At 27.8% G+C, this 21,544-nt stretch overlaps 1 long non-coding RNA gene across 1 annotated transcript; it reads right to left on the bottom strand.

Annotated features, from left to right (window-relative positions):
* Positions 1 to 1,743: 1,743 nt before the first annotated feature.
* On the bottom strand, positions 1,744 to 4,747 carry LOC148236496 (uncharacterized). Its single transcript, XR_015809101.1, has 2 exons — positions 2,737 to 4,747; positions 1,744 to 2,657 (listed from the first exon to the last, which is right to left on the bottom strand). It is a non-coding gene; the product is annotated as an uncharacterized LOC148236496 (long non-coding RNA).
* Positions 4,748 to 21,544: the final 16,797 nt, after the last annotated feature.

Here is a 21,544-nt window from a genome sequence, read left to right as displayed (position 1 = left end):
TAAATCACATATAAAATGGTAATCAAACACGTTTATATGCTAATTGAAAATATGCTAAACTGCAATTATTACTTTTTTCTACACTATCAGTGCGTGTGACCACCATTAAAAGGTCACATTTGTGATACTTCTAAAATAATGTTTAAGTTAAAACGCATAAAACTCTTTAGTAGTAAATTACAATAAATAATAACGTACGAAAATTTATGTATCATAATATATAGATCTGTTTATACATCTTTACATTTTATGTAAATATAACGCATTACATATACTTAAATATATTGCTCACTAATTTAAATTTGACGTTTTTATTACAGTCTTTAACCCTTTGAGCAGTATCGCCGTACATGTACGGCAGTCGATCTTTCACTTTTTTCACCCATATAATTATATATTTACATATATAACTGAGTAAATAATATTTATATAATATTTTTTAAATTACATAACATAACATAACAAAAATATGTTATATTCATTTTATAAAAAAATATTGAGAGCCTCTGAATTGATACAAAAAAATTACACAGAAGCCGAAAAATATATGAAAAAATATATTCAATAAATTATCTAAATTTAATATTAGAAAAGTTTTAAAATAAATTATCTAAATTTTATATTAGAAAAGTTTTAAAATAAATTATTGAAACGAACTTATACAGAAAAGTAGTAAAATAAATTTAAGAAATTATACATTGAGAAACACTGATTTTTCTATAATTTATTTGTTTCAATGCAATATAATAATAACTACAACATTTTTTAGATCCAATTTTTCCAAATTTATTGCTTTATAAAAATATTGTGACTAATGGTCTTAGTTATTAAATGCAAGTAGATTAATTAAATTAAATTAATAGAAAAAAACGTATGTATATAAAAAAAAATAATATAAATACAATTATAAAAAGTAGATTTATTGACATGGTTGATTTATATTAATTAAATGAAAATTAAATATTTTTGCATAAAAAAATAATGGTCTCAGAGCAAAGATCTCATCATAGTCTCATTTTATTTTTATTATTTTTTAAGGATAATGAAACCATAATGATACAACTATTTTTATTGCTAAAGTGTCATAGTTTGATTATTTGAGTCTTTGCATCTAAATAATGTGTTTTAATACTGCTTTTACAGCAAATTATATATTATTATTAAAATATGCAAAGTTATAAAAAATGGATTTAGTGAAAATAATGTTATTTTGAAATCTGTCCCTTTTTGCACTACCTGCTCTGAATGCAGCTGACAATATCTGTCTTCAAAATTCCAGTTGTTACAATTTAAACTATTTCTATTATTTTTATTTTTAACAATGATACAACCAATGAGGATTATTGAGAAATGAGAAATCATTATTTTGTATTTTATTTTTAGGGTGGTTTCCGATTTAGATTTACGGAATTTAATAACTTAACTGAATATCCTGTAATTAAAATAAAATTATCGTGTTGCAACTGGTATAGTTTCATGCATTGAGAAATCGATTTTATTAAAACTAATTGAAAAACTTCTGCCTCTTATAATTATATTTATTATTTTTTGATATAAATTATATGTGTACTTACTACATAAGATTAGTTGGTTCGTGGGGACAAAAATACAACCTTGTATTTTTTGTACACAAAAAAAATATTAAACCCATGTATATTTATATCTGATCACTGTGTTTTTTTTAATTAATATTTATGTTCTTGCACGTAGCAACTAAAAATTGAAATAAATTTAACGAATCAGTTGATGTCAATCAAAGCACATTTATTTTATTTTATTTACAATAAAATAGACTAGACTAGTGAATTAAATATGATTTTTTATAAACTCAAGACAAAATTCATTGCAATGACTGGTTTTATTTTACTGATGAATTTGGATCTGGAATCCAAATGCAAGCCTTCTTGTTGACAATAATAAATTTGAGAGTTCAATACTTCTCTCGATAAAATCACAATGAAACAAGCAAACTGGTGACATTGTCTGGATTCATTTGCAGGCAGTTAAAAATAATTAATAATGTCAAACTCAATAACTACGAATCTTCTCTGGATATAATCATAACATATGTATTAGGTTCAGAAAATATATGATTCAGAATATACGCATTTTAAATTAGGTGCTTGATATTTTTTCATAATCTATTTGATTCTTATCTTTTCTTAGCAAACATACCTTTAATATTTGATTTAAGTAAAAAGTATTATGATATCTGAAATGTTTTGCAAGTATATGTATACGTCTGTGAAATTCCTTTATTACTACTAATATTAAATTCATTAATGGTTCACCATACATTGCACGCACACATACCCTCGAATACTATTATCTATAATCAACAATTATATACCAATTAATTAATGATCGAGGGCTCCTACACTAATCCGTACATGGTTTGGGCATTATGGCCAACATTATCTGACACCAAGACGGTTTGATGTGCACCATACAAAATTAGTTAGCAGGAAATTCACCGCTAAGTGAAGTATATACTATGTATATCTAACATAAGTGAGTTTTTATTATTTAGAATTGGCTTTTTTTCTCTTCCGTCTAATTTAATCTTCAGCTTCCACTCAAATGCTTATTCGACGGCGAGGTGTGAATCCTTTGTCTCGAGGTTATAAAGGATAGTATCGGACTCCGGCTCGTTTATCCTGGAACAAACAGATTTTAAGCTAAGATTTTGGTGCCGACGTGACTGCTGCGTTCACATAGATAAGAACCAAATCTTACCTAGCCCTGAGAGAACTGAGATCTGAAAACATTATCAGCCCTGTACATTGCTTAATTGATTTAACTGTATGTGCGCTGTTTAATTGTGCATATTCTGATTGCAAATCTATCATTAGTTTATATAATTCAATAAAAAGTAAGGTAGATTTTGCAGATATTATCTTTTAGTGGCATATCGAGAAATATATATATATATATTAAATTTAAATAGTATTATACTATATAATTCAACTAATTTTAACCTTGTTCTTGTATATAAATATGTATATTTATAATTATTTTGGAATATATAAAATCATGCGTAAATTTAATATATTCTTATTTTGAAATATTTAAAATTATGCGTAACTCTAAACATTACAACATTTACTGTTTCCAAGGTGCTTAACGAGTTTGTATTCAATGGATCAAGGTCCGGTGAATCTTAGGCCTTTTAGACCTAAATTATGCTTCATCCAAAAAAATGGTGAATAGTTAAATAAAAATCAATATTCCAGATCATATGGTGCAACTTTTGTTCTTCCCAACTCGCCTCATCCTGGACCTATTCTCTGCAACAACCTGTTTATGTCGTTCTGCCCCTTGGTATTTTTCGTTACAGAACCAATTTCATTGCTGCAATGAACAATAGTTCATTGCTGCCTGCCCATCCAACATACCTACATATGTAACAGTAATTAACTTCTCCAATTTTAAGTTTAAGTTCCATTCTCAAACCTTAAAAATTTAGATATTTTTCTTTCTTATATGTATTATATGTATTTAGATTCAATGAAATTTCTTTATTTTTTTAACAATAAATTCCAACAGGTCTCGTTAAAGTTTATGTTTTGGACCCCATATTAGTGTGAATAATTATTCAAATAAGAGGCCTAATAAATCTTAAGATAAATAAATTTTAGCGTCGACCATAAGATAAGTATATACACGTGCTACTAAGTCGTCGAGAGTGTTGTCCAAGGTCCATATAAATGAAGCCAAGTTCAAGAATAAAGCGAATGACTCTTTTTTTACCAGTGTATTATCTTGACACATTTACCAACAACAAAGTTGCAGAAATACATATTTGCGGACAAAATTTATTTTCGTACGAGATTTTTGTGCTATTATTTGACTCTTAAGGGGTGATAAGCCATAATGGCTCAGTGGCCATCAATAATAATTTTGTTAGCTGTTTTACGCGTTTTTATGCCGAAAATCACACTGATACGACTGTAAATTGCATATAAAAAAGATTCAAAATTAAATTATAAGCAGTTATACTGAAATTTAAATTTTTTTAAATATTTGTATATGAAAATTTTATAGATATTAATTTTATTTTTATAGTATCTCAGACCTTTGCAAGTTTGTTTTAGAATTATTACGTTTGTTAGTTTTCGAGAATTATTACAAAACCAATGATTTTCTATTTGTTTCAATTTTTTGAGATACACCTAACGGTTGAATGGTGGAGCAAATTGAATTTTCAAATGATTTTCTAAACAAATTCAATTCAAATGATTTTTTAAACACCATTTTTAATGATTTTGATCACTAAGAATGGTGCTTTTCTTTAAAATTCGTTGAAAATTGTTTTCTTATTTTTTTTAAATTCTCGTAAAATATTTTTGTTTAAATAAGTATCGTTAAAAGTCCACTCAATATGTATTTTTAAAGCAGGTAGTGGGAAAAGGGACAAATATTTCTTATTAACAATTCGAAAACATTGTTTTTCAATATAATTTTTATGACCGACTCTAAGAATGACGTTTAGCATACATTTCGCTTTGACTTCCTTGAATATTTGCTAATAAGCAAAAAATATAACCGCAAAGATCAATGTCTTAAGAATAATTATATTATTAAATCTTTGGCATAGATCACTGTTTCATTTGACATAGATCAATGTCTTAAAAATACTTATATTATTAAATCTTTAGCATAAATCAATTTCATTTGAGTCATATTGTAATGTAAATGTTTTATTATTGATACAGTAAGATGTTGTAATTTTTTTAATCATAACAGAAAAAATATTTTTAGCTGAAAAATGATTTAATGGAATTAAATATCCATTAAATAGATGAGTTATAATTATAATATTATCTCATTCAATATTTTAAATTAATTTAATAATGCAATAATTATGTATGTATGTTTTTATAAATATTATTATTTTTCGCGTTAGTTTAAATATTAATTAATACCAATAATATAATTTATATGCATGAATATTTCCAAAAATTGTTTTAAATTTAACTAATAAAAAGATTTGCTATATATAAATATATTTTTTGTAAAATTATAAATACATTCTGTATATTTTTTTATATATTTATTTTTATAAGCCCAATGCATTACAACGGGTAAATCTGTTTTTTTTTTATTTTTCGAGAAATAAGATCACTCATTTTTACTTCTCGATTTTTTTTGATGATTTTTGAGAAATAAAAAAATATGTGTAATCTGTAATAGTATGTGACAATAATAATACAGTATTGTAGATATCTTTATATATGTAAAATATCTTCACTTTTCATATTTTTGCAATATTTTTTGCAAGTATTTAAACATGTAAATTATATTATTTTTAAAGAATTATGAAACATTTTTCTATTATTATTATTATTTATTTTATTATTATTATTATTATTATGTTGATTCATTCAGTTGTAATTAAATAAATATTATTAGCGACGACTTGACACTTTCACAAACATTGAATGATTTGTCATAGTAATCGATCACATTTCTCATACAATAATGTTTATCCTTCAGTATATCTGTACAATGATTAATTTATTATTATTTAGCTAAGTTTTAAACCTATTCATAAATGATATACAATATTTAGATTTATCATTAAATATCTTTTATTAAGAAGTTTCAAATCTAACGGTAAATAATATAAAATGTTTTCTTCTGGAAATATTTAGTCAAGTTGTAAACCTATTTTCAAATGAATTTAAAAGTGTTGTTTTATAGATTGAACCATTTTGACTATCATTGAAAATCCTAAATAATAATGTTTTATTTTATCCATTAAATTTAAAAATATATTTTTTAAATCAGAACGAAGCAAAAATAATATTTAAAACGGTCCGGTACTCGCACACTCGCTAGCTTCGGTACCTTACAATAGTGAGGTACCGACAGCTAGTTCGAATATAATATATCCTTATTTATTTGTTTTTGCGGGTTTGACTGCGCGGTTTTGTTGGCATACCATGTAATCAGCAATTCTTATTTTTTTATAAAGAAAAATAATGGAAAGCCCCCATACATTTTTACAAATCTGCTGATTCTCACGCAGAGCAGTTTCTTCTTATCTGATTATTAATGTAATTATTAGATTATGAAAGCAAATATAGGGCTGATTATCTTAGTTAAGCGACATAAACAAATGTGGTTATAAAAAAAATAATTTAATTTTTGACAAAAAATGCTTTATGAAAATTCTTGATTTGGCAAGGTTCTCGAAAAAATCTTAGGAAATAATTTTTAAAAAGAATTAATCATGCTGTCCTATTTGTACATTATTTTCCACCCATAATATGTGCATTAAGCCGAATAAATATCTGTCTAAAGCGCCTTGTGAAGACTATATCATTCACATACGCACACAATTTGGTTGTATGTATTTATAATCTATATATAATAACTACTAATATAGATTTTGTGCACCATCGCAATAAATTCTTAGTAAATTATTATGTAATTTCGCTATACTTTTGTAAAGAGTTAATGCATGTAACCTATTTTGGTTGGATATATAGATAAATGATTGAAAGAATCAATTAAGTAAATGAGCTTAATTTTTTTCAATAATCTACCAGATATATTGTATTAAATGTAATAATCTAATAATAAAATAATTCATTATTACATAAAATATTATACACTGTTTTTTGAACGTAGTATATAGTGAAAAATGAATTGCTGCTGAATATTCAAAGATCAAAAACCAAACGGAAAAAAGTTTTCCATGAAAAATCACGTCGACTCCATATTCAAATCTGTTCATAACCAACGGCGCAAAATACGTTCACGCTTCTCAAAAATTTTGAATGAATTTATTAATATTTAATTAATAATAGCTCAATCAGTGAAAAGTATTCTGACGTTTTCCGTCTATTAGTCCAAACGTTCAATGTTCATAATAATGTCAAGTTGTGTTGTTATTATAATATAACGGAAATTTGTTCCGCTTCCAAGTTGTGAACACAGCGAATCGTTGTTGTATTGATACTTGGCATAACAAGTTTCCGAAGTTCAAGGCACAAAACGAACGGATCCCGGCTATTGAAATTGCGCAAGATGATTTTTGGCGGTGAATAATTAAACGAAGACCAAAATACACACAAATTCCGTTTCGCATCGGACCAAAGTCAATACGGCGAAACGGAAATTTCAGATTAATTATTGGGCAAAGGGACCTTATTGCGATTGTTTGGGACCTCTCTACGAACCATTATTTGATTCGGATAGAGATTGAAAATTATAGATGAGAAATCTAAAGACGCAAATGATAGATTTTCCACGATGAAGTTTTGAATGGTTTAATTAAATATGATATTACGTCTTGGTAACTTTGTAATCAATAAGTACCAACTATATATATTCTGGGTATTATATTATATATAAAATTGACCCATTAAGAAGCTTACATTTTTTTATACATACAGCTTATGTCGAAATAGGAAAGCACCATGTAAGCACCAACTAAATGTATTCGGGAAAGTATTATATAAATAGCAAATTATCAAGATTTTATTTTTTTATAAAATAAAATAATAACGTTAAAATTAATTAAGATAAATATAAACAATCTCTGGACTATACAATAAAACTAAAAATATTTTAGTGAGACTTGTAAAAACTTATGGCACATATTAATAAGGTGTCCTATTATTTTATTGTAATAAATGTTGCTACAAATTATATAATCCATGATTAAACCTACAACTTGTACTTAACTTCTTCTTTTAAAGAAAAGTTGAGGCTTTATTTTTTGCGTGTGATTTTGTCCAATTTATTGGTGATCGAAGGACCAGCGAAACATAGATTTGATCCCTCGATATAGGAAACTAGCTCCATTTATCTATATTACCATAACAATATTTTTAATATGCTTGAATAAATTATAGCAAACTACACATAATATTTAATTTCAGTACAATATTAAATAAAGTGTAATAAAATAACGACAATTTTAATTTGTATCAATACATATTTATTTAATACAAACCTTTGTACCAATATCACAATACACTATGATTTGTGTCCTGTTATGAATTATTAGAGCATATCTGGATTGTCAGCGTCTCTATTAAAAAATTGCTCAGATTTTTATTTTGTTGCTGTTTCTGTTGAATTCGTCAGTTTTGAAACAAATTTAGATGCTTTTATTTTCATGACCAAAATGTCAGTTAAAATTTCTTTGCATAAACCATAAAAAATTTTAATAATATTAAACAAACTTTATAATACATTTTTTTCATCAGAATGTCCTACATTTTTTTTACTCTTTCATCTTGTATGATGTCTTACAATTTTATTTTATATTTAATCTTTGGTTGTATATTTGTATTTTTGTTTAACTTTAGATTTGACATTTCTAAAGGAAAGAAAAAATATGATAATTTAATTTAAATGATATTTGAATATAATCTTCTTTAATAAAAACCTTAAAAAGAAGTTAGCTCCGGCTTTATTTATTATCTTTATTTCTTATTAAATACTGTGGTAACATTTTATTTTCCAATTTTATTATTTCTCGAATATCTACCCATTTCAATATATCGATCATAGTAAATCTATTTTATTTAAAACTACTCTCTTTTCCCTATTTTATAATTTTTGCAACATCGTTTTATTTAATTTATTAAGCATGTATAATATTTATGCACAATAATTAAATTGGGGTTACTATTGTAGATTATATTATTTTGTATTTATACTTAACATATTTCTCATCCTAGATTTTTTCTACTAATATAATAATTACAATGTTCCTTAAAATTATCTTTTTTATCTACAATTATTTATAAATATTTTATATCATTAACTATTTCTACAATAAAGTTATCTATAACTATTTTAACATATCTTTATAATTATTATAATTAACATACATTTAATTTTATTCTTATTTCGTTCGAAAACATTATTTTTTAAACATAATTAATTTAATATTTAAGTTATATACAACTTCTTTAACGGTCCACAGATGTGTGATTATTATATTAATATAATAACATTATATGTAATATTTTGATTATTAAAACTCTAAAGTGTTTTTTGTTATATAAAACAACCCACAAAGGTTATATGTTAATAAATTTTATGTAACAATCAACACATTTATTTTATATACATATATTTAACATTACTTTTAATCGGATAGTACAATATATTATTTTCAGATTTAAACGTATAAAATATGTTGTGAACTTTAACTGAACATATATACGACTACTTTCGAGTACAAAAAGCAGTTATTTTCTACATTATACGCGTTTTTTTTATAAATTCATAGAAAAGCTTTTCGAAGCTAATATGTAATAGTTCAATGGAAGCTTAAACTACCTCATATCCTGTATTGGATAACGCTAAAGCTTCATTGTTGAGCTTATCTTTATAAACAGAAATAAAGCTGTAGTCCCGGAGCTTTCGCACTTTTTTAATAATTAATTAGCAATAGAAGACATAAATAAATTGCGTAAGTTCTGCTTTATAAATTTAATTAACAGATTGTTTGTAAATTTATTATTCATAGTGAAATGACATTTAATAAAAATAATATTAATTTTATATTTTTAGAGATATGTTCCACTATTTTATTAAATTACTTTTAATCTTGGCGGCGATATTAAATTTAATAATTAAAAAAACCTTATTCACTGTCGCAGGGCAAAAACTTTTCTCGCCGCCCCGTAGGACATGAATGGAAATTCCAAGGTGCGAATGGCGAAAACAGGCTAGAGACACGCCGATAATGAATGACTTTCCTCAGGAAAATGACGGATGTTCGGGGCCGGGCCGACGCGGTTCGTGCGTGAATTCCGGAAAAGTGCGCGATTGTGACGCAAGATTAACGCCCCGCGGACAATTGTGCCACGGTTGCCATGGCGACGGGAAAATCTCGAATTTTCACCAAAGCAAAGTGAGAGTGGCGCAGCTTTCCACCTGAGCGGAGCATTTTCTTGCTCGATAGAATGTATAATGCTGGCTTTCTATACAAATTCAATAAATACCGATGTGTATATGCATGTACTTACGACGACCGCCGGTGACGGTAAGATTATATGTCTTGAATAGGTATGTGAGTGTGTAATAAAATGTATACTATGTGCAGAATAGTAACACCCTACATCAGAAAAATTAGCTATTTAACATTTGCTGTGAAATTCAAAGCAAATTCTAGAAATTATGTTTGTCATATTATGTAAACGTCAGTTACAAAAGAAAGCACGTACTAGAAAAACATATTTTAATATATACTTATTAACATAAAGAGTGCATTAAATGTATTCAATAATACATAACAGACCAAAATTCACTTTATAATTAAAAAATAAAATAACTATTCTCTCATAAGGTTATTTTGGATAATCGTAACTGACAAAAAATGTTGAGTAATAAAGGAATATATTTTATTGAAATATATTGTTCAGTGATCCAGAAGCGGTCGATGAAAGACGAGATTTTTTCATTGACTGACTGTTCCGAAAGAAGAAAGATTTTTAAAAATATAAAAATGCATGAATGAAAGTGAATAAATAAACAGAACAAAAAAGGTTTTGTACACAGTCATTTTATTGATTTTATTGATACTTGTAGATACCGCAATAAAGAATCAGCATATAAAATATTTTTAGAAGAACCTGAATGTAAGGAAGTATGTTTATACATTTTTTATTGTTTGCAACACGAAATATTTATAAATAGTCAGACGGATAATTAATGTTGGAATAATACCTGCTTGATTATTATATTTCCCTAAAAAATATCAGTAAAATTATTATTAAACAGAAATCAAATTATATTAAATTTGACAAATAATAAGCAAATTTAAATCATAAATAAATTTTAATTTTAAAACAGACTTTATATTTACATAAAACGTGTTCAAGACAAATATTAACTGAAATTAAATTTCTAAACACAATTTTTAATGATTCTGATCACTAACAATGGTGTTTTTCTTTAAAATTCGTTGAAAATTGTTTTCCTATTTTTTTTTTCTCGTAAAATATTGTTGTTGAAATAAGTATCGTTAAAAGTCCACTCAATATACATATTTAAAGCAGGTAGTGATAAAAGGGACAAATATTTCTGATTAACACTACGAAAACATTGTTTTCAATATAATTTTTATGACCGACTTTAGGAATGAAGTTTAGCATACATTTCGCTTTGACTTCCTTGAATATTTGCTAATAAGCAAAAAATATAACCACAAAGATCAATGTTTTAGGAATAATTACATTATTAAATCTTTGGCATAGATCACTGTTACATTTGACATAGATCAATGTCTTAAAAATACTTATAAAATTAAATCTTTAGCATAATATTGTCATTTTTTTAATAATAAAAGAAAAAATATTTTTTGCTGAAAATGATTTAATGAAATTAAACAATAGAAATATTTGAGTTAAAATTATAATATTAAATCATTTAATATTTAAAAAAAATTTAATAATGCAATAATTATGTATGTATGTTATTACAAATATTAATTTTTTTCGCGTTAGTTTAAATATTAATTAATACCAATAATATAATTTATATGCATGAATATTTCCAAAAATTGTTTTAAATTTAACCAATAAAAAGATTTGCTATATATAATTATATATTTTCTGTAAAATTATAAATACATGCTGTAAAATATCAGTAAAATTATTATTAAACAGAAATCAAATTATATTAAAATTGGCAAATAATAAGCAAATTTAAATCAGAAATACATTTAAATTCGAATACAGACTTTATATTTATATAAAACGTGCTTAAGACAAATATTAACTGAAATTAAATATACAATCAAGCACAGCTATCAAATATTAAAAAAGTTTAAAATATATTCAAACCGAATTTTGGTCAATAGGAGGGCGCAAAAACAATTATCACTTCTCAGAAGTCAAAAATTCACGTCAAAAGCAATAAAATCGTGTCGGCGCCGTCGCAGTGGGAACGCTCGGCAACGAGCGTTCCCACTGTGACGGCGACGGCACGATTTTATTGCTTTTGACGTGGATTTTTGCCTTCTGAGACGTGATAATTGTTTTTTTGTGCCCTCATATTTATCAAAATTTGGTTTAAATGTTCTTCATTTGATTCTTACTCATTAAAAAAAGTAATATTTTAAAAAATCATAGATTATCCATATTTTACATAGCTTTTTATTATACCGATATTTCCATATTTTCTGTTATTGTTTTGGTCGTTTTTTAGTAAGACCGACGATTGAGAAGTAACCGAAATTTTCTTTCATTTTTAAACTTTTACTGCTATTTAGTGTCTGAAAATGTAAAATGATGTTGTCGATGAGCAGGAATGATTTATATAATATAATATTTTAAATAATAATTTTAATTACAAAAAACATATTTATGTATATATTATGGATTTAGCTTAAAAAATGCATTAAATGCAAGTTAAATACATGAATAAAAAAATTGCCTCTTTCTCGACCCTACTCGATTTACTAAATATTAAAACATATAACAAATAATCATACATCTGATATGACTTATATAAAAAGATCATCTATTGCTTCCAAAAGTATCTTCAAGTCATCATCGAGGGTAGCCAATATTTAATTTTAAAGAGCTACTCATTAAAATACGAGATAATACAGTTTCAATAAAAGCTTTGTGTGCAATCTTGTTGAAATAAATGAAAAAGTTAATATAGGTAACTGAAGCACTGAAAGTACTACTGTCCTATTCAACAACATGCTATATCTCTTACTTGTGAAACACAATGTAGCCTGAAAATTTTGATTCTCGGTACGTTATATATTCTGAGAATCAAAACTCTTTGATTATTCCCGAGAGCACCTGAAATTTGAGATTTGTATACACAAATCCTAGATTCAAAGTTTAATTTTGAATTTCCAATGCAAAATGGATTTTGTATTAATTTTCAATTTATTATATAAATAATAATTTAATGAGCCTTTTGCTATAAATATAATAATGAGATTTATAATTTCTTTTTCACATATTGCTTATTTATCATTGAAAGGTATATAAACAAAAACCTAATTAAAATATGTTTTAATACAATTCTTATCAGAGTTACGTCAACATATATGAATATTTTTTGTCCTAAACTTTTATTTCCTTTCACCCTTATATTGAGTGCATGTTATGATAATTTAATTTCCTCGACGTTACAACGACGAAACTTCATATTGCACACCCCTGGCGAAATTGTTTTTCTCGAAGAAGGCGGCAAAACAATTTTCCACCGAGACACGGTCGGAATTAAAAAATAATTCATATTAAATTCCGACGCCGCCATTTCTTATCTCAAAAACTGGCCTTCCGTGAAATTCCTTTTGAAATTTCACTACAACAAGACGGGCACTAATGTCTCACTCGGTAGCGATCTTTTTGTACCGAATGCTCCGTAAAATACTAACCAATGCTTCCCAAACTATTGTATTGTTCTGGAAAAAAAGCAAATGCTTTATTTTAAGCGCAGCAGGTGTGAGGATTTTCAGCTCGTTTAAATCCTGTAAAATAAATGGCACTTATCCCTTGCTGCGTATTGTATAATATATAATAAAATGTTTACATTTCAGGTATTTATTTTTAGTTTGATGTCTAGACGCTTTTGAGCGGTTCTTTTGCCGGAAAACAGTTAGAAGACGTTCGGTATTTCAAGAATCTCCCCTTTTCGACTAGACGGTGATCTTTCGAGAAAATTTATTGGAAATTTACCCGAGGGGCGGTTTCATCCCTTGTAAAATAGATCAAAACAAATAAAAGCGCACAAAGTCCGTCGGTTACGACTGGGTGGATGCGCCATTAAAATTTAATTATTTCGACGCCGACGAGGGATGAACAGTGGAAGTCATTCGACAATGTTTTACTGCGTGAAACCTTATTGCGTTATATAAATAATATGACTTTGATAAGCAATAAAAATATACTAATAAAAAGAACGTTTATTTTACGCGCTAAAAACACCTTAAAAGTTTTGTTTATGCAATATATCAAATACATATGTACAAGTTATTGCATAGCTAAATTTATAAAGGCGCACATTAGTACTTAAAATATTATAGATAAATTTAGGGACAAAATAAAATATAATAAATCTGTAAAACCAATAAATAATTGAATTTACACACATATTTTTTGCCAACATGTCATGATGTAAATATTATATTTTGACTCGCATTTAATTACTTATCTGTAAAAATCCTTAGAAACATTATTAATACCATTGAACTATAACAAAATTCTCGCGTCTTTTTTACAGTTTAATTGAGAATTTAATTAATAAAAATAAAAATATTGTGTAATTTATAATTGCACATACATTTCCCCTGCAATATATATTTTAAATATAACTTAAGTATAAATATTATAATATTTAATATAATTTTATATAAAACTTAAAATATAAATATTAAAATACTAACTCACACTAAACTTACATTAAACACAAAAAGTTGTTTTTTGTAAGCTTATAGAATAAGCATACTAAAAAATAATAATATTATTAGTATACTTTGTAGATAAAATATAAGTGTAGTTGAAATACAATATTTTATTCGATTTTGGTCTAAAATAATAAACATCACCTTAAAGTAGATATCAATTTAAGTTCTCAAAGCTTCGTTAGATTCAACTTGTATTTTTTCAAAACATAGACCCCTGAATTTTATTAGCATTTTATGCGTGTTCGTGATGAAATTTCCGCTACGGTCGTGCAAGAAAGGTACAACAAGATACAGAGGCGGATTTGGTCTGGAGGGCGCCAGCGGGACAAAAATGGGATTTTTCCTGTCCAATTTATCCCGCAGGATGTTCTCGGGGGCCCGTGTATTTTAAAGATTATCCACGGGAATATGGCACGCGATTTGGCCCACGCAACCACGCAAGATTAATACGCATTGCCGGAAAAACGTGAGGCAATTATCGCGACTTGGATGTATTGCGGGAAAAACAACTGCGGAACACTGACCCTGCGAAAACGCGGGATAATGTCACGACATAAATAAAAACGACGGATTAAATACGGTTGTGGTCCGTGACGACGTTCCAAATCGCAACCGTCGTAACGTGAAACGTGTCAAAGTTGCTCGTTGTGATTGCGTGCACGGTGTTAGTTTATTTTTGATACAGGATAGACCGAAAACTATGGAGGATAGTAAAGATGTATAAGTTAGAATTGTACCTCCATTTTTATTAGAGACAGTTTTTTTCTAAGCACCGCAAATTGAAAGGTTTTGATCAAATCGAACACTACATATAAAAAGTTCAGTTTATTTTTTACTAAAATGTATATATACAACATACAATCAGCACACACGTTCAATTCACGTCAACACAATAAAAGCAAAAGGTAGGGCTAGAGAAAATTTGACACAATGTATCCGGATAAAAATAGATACCGAAAAAAAATACTGAGAATGTCAGATAAATATTTAAGCAGTCATATATTTAGGTTTCGACTAAAATAGATTTAAAAAAGAAAAAAACAAATGTCGAAACAAAACAAAAAATCAAGAAGTAATTATTCAATTGTTGTTTAAATTTATAAAGACTTGTATAATGTTAAGTGATAAGTGACGGGAAATTCCTTGAAGCACGAAGCTTTAAAAGCTATGTCCTTAGCGAGTAAACTACCCAAGATCAAGCAATCCTGTGAAAAGTATTTAAAAGTAATTTGTTTCATATACTAATCACTATGAATATGCATTAAAAATATGCACGAATTGTATATATGCATATATTGAAAAATAAAAATAAATCACTTATTCAACTTACTGTACAACACTTATTGATAAAGTAAGAAATACCCAGATCATTCTATAACGCGTGAAGTTGCTCGCAAGTAAAATAATACATATTTTAATGATGGTTGTAAACATTGATAATTTACATATTTTATTTACTAAAGATACTTTAATAATTGCTTCATATAAAAAATTATCATTTTCTTAAATTTAAAATAATTGGAACGTGCGAATTTCGAACATTTCGTTCGTTTTTTTTGCCTATTCAATATTCGAATATTTGTGAGTGTGAGCTTATTTATACTTATTTAAAGTTGAATTTCGGTGACAGTATAGAATTTTTGAGCATCCTGTATATGTTTGTTAGCAAAATCCAATATATCAATTTTTTGCAAAATGGTGACAAGTATAAAAACTTAAACACTCATAACTCAGTAGTTTTAAATATTAACGAAAAGATCGCTATGTATGAAACGTTTAAAAGCCTAAACTTCATATAAATAAAATATTTAAAAAAAAAATTTTTGCTTCAAAACAAGCGATGCATCAGTTCGATCGGACCCCCATACGAGCCATTTTGAGACTTTCAGAAGAGTTAACGCTCTTAACTGCTTGGTTTTAAAAATTAAAAATTCAATTTTTAGTATCGTATAGAACTATCGAGTACCTCCTTATACGTTCTGTATGAAAAAAAAATATAATTTTTTCTTACAAAATGGCGGCCAATGTAAAAATCAAAAGTATCATAACTTTGCAAAATGAAATCTCACTGAAAAATGTCGTATACAAAAAGTGTTTAAAACCTTAATTTACATTTTAAAAAAAAAATTTAATTATTTTTTTAATAACGTAAGATTTCTGTTTATATTTTTAGTGAAATATTTTATTATTTAATTACTCCAAATCAAATATATTTACTCCCATACACATAGAGGTGTAACGCAGTGATGTACAAACGCAAAAAAGTATGGCTTACTCCTTCTTACACATGGCCTACATTTGGAACCTCTTCCTCTGCCCATGTAGTGTGTCTTGAATTGCTTTATCAAATGCACGCGTGTCACTGATGATTTTACTCGTTTACTTTATAAGTTATAAGTACAAATAAATATTTTTATTACAAATTTCATTTTACGACTTAATTTACGCGATATTTTCTGGAACATATCTGCCGCGTAAATCGAGGGATATATTCATCTTTATAAGTAAGTGTTTATTAATTCTAATGTTGTATATCTTGCGCATGGTATAGCAATTTTCTCTATTCTGTTTCACCGTTTACAGCGGTTTCGTTTCGACGCAGCCACGCCAGGAATATATAATACACATAATATATTCACACGTGAATGTAATCATATTGAGTGGCACGTTCGCCCTCAAAAGTGAATTTGTGCACGGTGCAATGCAAACAATGCAAATGGAAAGCAAATAATTGAACAGGGCGAATCGAATGCTCCAAGGCGGAAAAGCGTTTTCCAATGGTCGTCGTGCGAGTGTATACAATATATCTGACGCCACCCGAAAATTGCTTTTGCAACTTTTATACGCTAAAACCGCTCTTTGTCCACAGGTATATTATCTGCAATTGAGCGAGCGGAAGCAATTCTTGCGCTGCCGTTTCGAAATTTGTGATTGAACGGATTTTACTAGAGCTTTACGTGAAAAAATATTTACAGAGTACGGATCTTTCGCTTTATCCTGGCACGACGCCAAAATATTGTCATTGTTGGAATTGTGTCTATTATGTGATACAGATCTTTTTTTATAAATTTAGTGTAATCTACTGTCTGTTTTTTTTTTATAAATTTGCATTTGACACATCAACGGAAAATATATTAATTAAATCAGACATTAAGTGATTTTTTAATATTATTAATAATTAAAATATATTTTTTATAAAAAAAATGTTTAAAGTAACTAATAATTAAAATCTCATGCTCTTTACCAAACCGTTTTTAAACCTAAAAAATTGAGCAATTTAGAGTAATCTACTAGTTACTTATTAACAATAAAACAGTATTGTAAAAATATTGCAGGGTTCATAAATGATGCTATTAAATCATTAAAAACGACAGTTCAGCATTTTAACTTTTTAATAAAAAATGGGGCACCGCCGTGAAAAACTTTTTAACAGCTTAAGTAGCAAAGTACGCGACATAAATCAAATAAATACTAAAAATATCTGTCGCATTAAGAAAATATAACGACTGAATTTTTTGTCTCAAAACGGTCGTTGCTAATCTGCTGTAACAGCCAATGGCAAAATTGCCTTAAAGAAACTCGCCACCCTTCTGTAATTGGTTATCCCACCGAAAAGAGGCGGACGACAAAATATTTAATAAATCTCGAATGTGAAGATCATAAAAGCCGCCGCTTCTCTCTTCGCATTCACTAGTACCACTTAACTTACAAACTTTACAAACGCACCTAAGGAAAATAGCCCCCAACCCCACAACAAAATATACCCTCCGACTCAAAGTCAAGCACAATATTTACCTAACAAGACTTGAGAACAACTCTACATATATATTTAGTAATATTTAAAAAAAAATTAAACTATTGCTTTGATTGATTTGTCTTTCTAATTTGCTTTTTCTTTATCTTAAAATTATTTCTCTCCTTTTCATAAGCTCCTCTAAAACATTTCTATACTATTCTTGCTAATTAATATTTTTAAATTGTATTAAATGTATATTTATTATGACCGAATGAACAGAAACCTTTTTTAGTATCCGTTGCTGATGCAGTTGTAAAATAATTAACCTTGATCCATAACAAGTACTTTTTTATAACTTTTACTTTTATTACATTACACATACAACTCGTTAGCAAGCAGCAAGCTTTAAAACAACTTTTTATATACAATTGTGATACTCTATATGAGTAACATTCAGATCATATATACCTTACACAATATTAATTAATTATTCGTGACATTATAAAAAGCCAGGAAAATCTCATCTGTGAGGATCGAAATATAATATAAACTAATTATAATTTTTTTAGTGGTTTTAAAATCCTGATTTATAAGGTATAAGCTCAGTCGTGTTGGTATTCATTTAAAATATTTTTTGACAAACTTGTGTAGCTTTAGGTATCCTTTATAAATACATTCGCCATTACATTTTGAGTTGAGATTGCGAAAATATATATCTTTTTAGAATGAGCAAGAGCTTAATTCATTATATGATATTTAATTATCAAATGATAGTGAATTACTAATTAGGATTGATCAAAAGCACTTAGTGGTTTTTCTTATAAAAAATATTGAATAGCCTCTATATTATATTTTTCTGTGAGTATTATATTATTTTTAATGCTATATTTATATTACATTTATTTTTAAATAATATTATCTTGGAAAAATATGATAAAAAACAATCAATCTTTAAATACGTTGCACTCGAAACGACCCATTGGCGATTGATTACCGGGATATTATTTTACGAGCGAATAAAACCGATCGCGGATTTTTACCCCTTGGAGCTTATTTAAAAGCTTTTTTGTTGCGAGCTTAATGAGAAAGGCGTCGTTTTTTCCTCGTCGGTCAAAGCTTTGTGCCCGCGGAAAATAAACGGCGAATTTCCACCCCGTTTGGAAGGTAAAAGCGACCGAAAGGGATGTCGTAAAACTATTCTTAAATTATTTATGCCGGCCCGGCCGAAGACATCTTTTACATTTTATAGAATGGCGACGGTGATTTATGGGCTTTATCTCGGCGTGTAAATTACGATTGATCTCTTTCATTCGTCCCTTGTGTAGGGGAAAACTCATATACGTAACATGCACACTACTGAGCACACTACACGGTCATTGAAATCGCAAAACTTTCAATTTTTTCACAAAAACATTTTTAGATGGACAATTGTGTCTGAACTTCATTTAAATCGTCTACTGCTAAAGAGCTTATTTTTCTCACGTTACTTTTTATGATCCACTACACAATTTCGATCAGATTGTAACTCGATGCCAGCCATTGTAGAGAAAGAAATCTAACTTTTCTTTTGTAATAGCTTTAATACAAAATAAAACATTGTATTACTTTCAAAAAGTTGTTTAATTTGTTGAAACAAGATGTACACAAGTGATCGAATTTACATTTAAGATATAGTACACTAGGTTGTTCGTAAAGTTTCTGAAAATGTGTGTTAGTCGCCTTTCACCTTTCGCATACGTCGTCTAGGTTTTCGAATAAAAGTTTTATATAAACACGGCCTCCCTTGGGTAGGTATTACAGTCTCATCGGAAATAAGTTACTTCTGCAGAGGAAAACTGAGCTTAACGTCTGAAATATTACGCCACTCGTAAAATTCTCTCGGATCGTTTCAAAGGGAAGACGTGATGCGAGAGAGACGCTCTCTTCTGCGTCTCTTCCGTTACATAATAACGCAAATTGCTCGTGATAAGTTATTCTTATGATAGATATACCCGTACGTAAGCTCGCAGCGGCGTTTATCTGCGATCTCTGGCGATTTAGCTTAAAGCTCCGAGCTTTTTACCGTTTTATAAATTAACAATTGCAACTTAATATAAATATAGTAGGTACAAAAATTTAATTTTCAGCAAAAAATTAGTATGAAACATCAGCTTAAATAAATTAGTACTGTACTATAATTCTCTACAGCGTTCAATAGGATCAGAATGAACTGCTAAATAATGTCAAATAATATTATTAGATACATTATATTTTTCAATGATGAATTTCACAGCTATATATTGTGTGGCATATAACTTGTGATACGAAATTTAATTTAAGAAGATATTGAGTTTTATATACAAAAAAAAAAAAAAAAATGCAGTGAGCAAACAAAAATATATTTATTCAAATATTAAGATGCTTTCTTTTTAGTATGGCATATTTTAATTAAATTATAAAAACGCAATAAAATACTAGATGTCTCATGTTATACTATTTGTTTACAGAAATCTACAGCAACCAAAAAGATCCACATACAATAAAGATAGAGATGATTAAAATATCATTAGATACTCGTATATCTATTTTATATGCATATATTTACCATTGGAAACTTAAAATGTGGAGTGTTGAGTTGAATTATTATGGGTTGTGATTTGTCGTGAAGTGTTCTGAAGTTCCGCCCCGGGCGGCACTTTCTTATGGGCGGCATATTTGCGATGGGATCGTCTAGTGTGGTACTTAACCCAAAATGCACTAAAATATATATATATATATATATATATATATATATATATATATATATCCACGAATAGCAAGAGCTTAACAATAACCAATTAATTATTTTATGACCATGAAAAAAATGTATAGGGGGGGGGGGGAAATTTTTAGGATCGCCCCGGGCATCACATACCCTAGCTACGCCACTACCCGTTGGCCACATCAGCGATCGTTAACAAAGGGTTTGAATAACAAAAATCCTTTTGCGCAAATTAAAAAACATTTTATCGCGCATCCTTTTCACACAAAGAGAAGTTTTTCCGATACTCGTAGATGAAAGTCGACCCGAGATTATTTTATTACTCTTTTATTTTTAGGACTTACTTTCATAATGAGCTAGTTTATCTTTTCATATGTTTAAAATGGTTCTTTGAATGAAATTTTAATTAAAATGCAAGTGATTGAAGCCCCTTAAGTTTTATTTAAATCGGTGACCGAGTGGTGTAACTTTTACAGCCGGTAAAGTGTCAAAGAAGTTTGATTGTACATAAAATATAAATTTCAAAATTAGTGGCTCAAGGATCAGTCCAATGATATGAACAAGCGCTATATATTTTATAATGAGAAATAAATGATAATATAAATTAAGAGGCAATGTTTGACTCCACCTCCAAATTCAAATATTTGTGAAAGCTTAAGCCGCA

The sequence above is a fragment of the Plectrocnemia conspersa genome, unplaced genomic scaffold, assembly GCF_051122295.1.
Source record: "Plectrocnemia conspersa isolate PC_06_02 unplaced genomic scaffold, ASM5112229v1 ptg000003l, whole genome shotgun sequence".
In the NCBI taxonomy this organism is placed as follows: domain Eukaryota; kingdom Metazoa; phylum Arthropoda; class Insecta; order Trichoptera; family Polycentropodidae; genus Plectrocnemia; species Plectrocnemia conspersa.
This window is presented reverse-complemented; position numbering and strand designations above follow the sequence as displayed.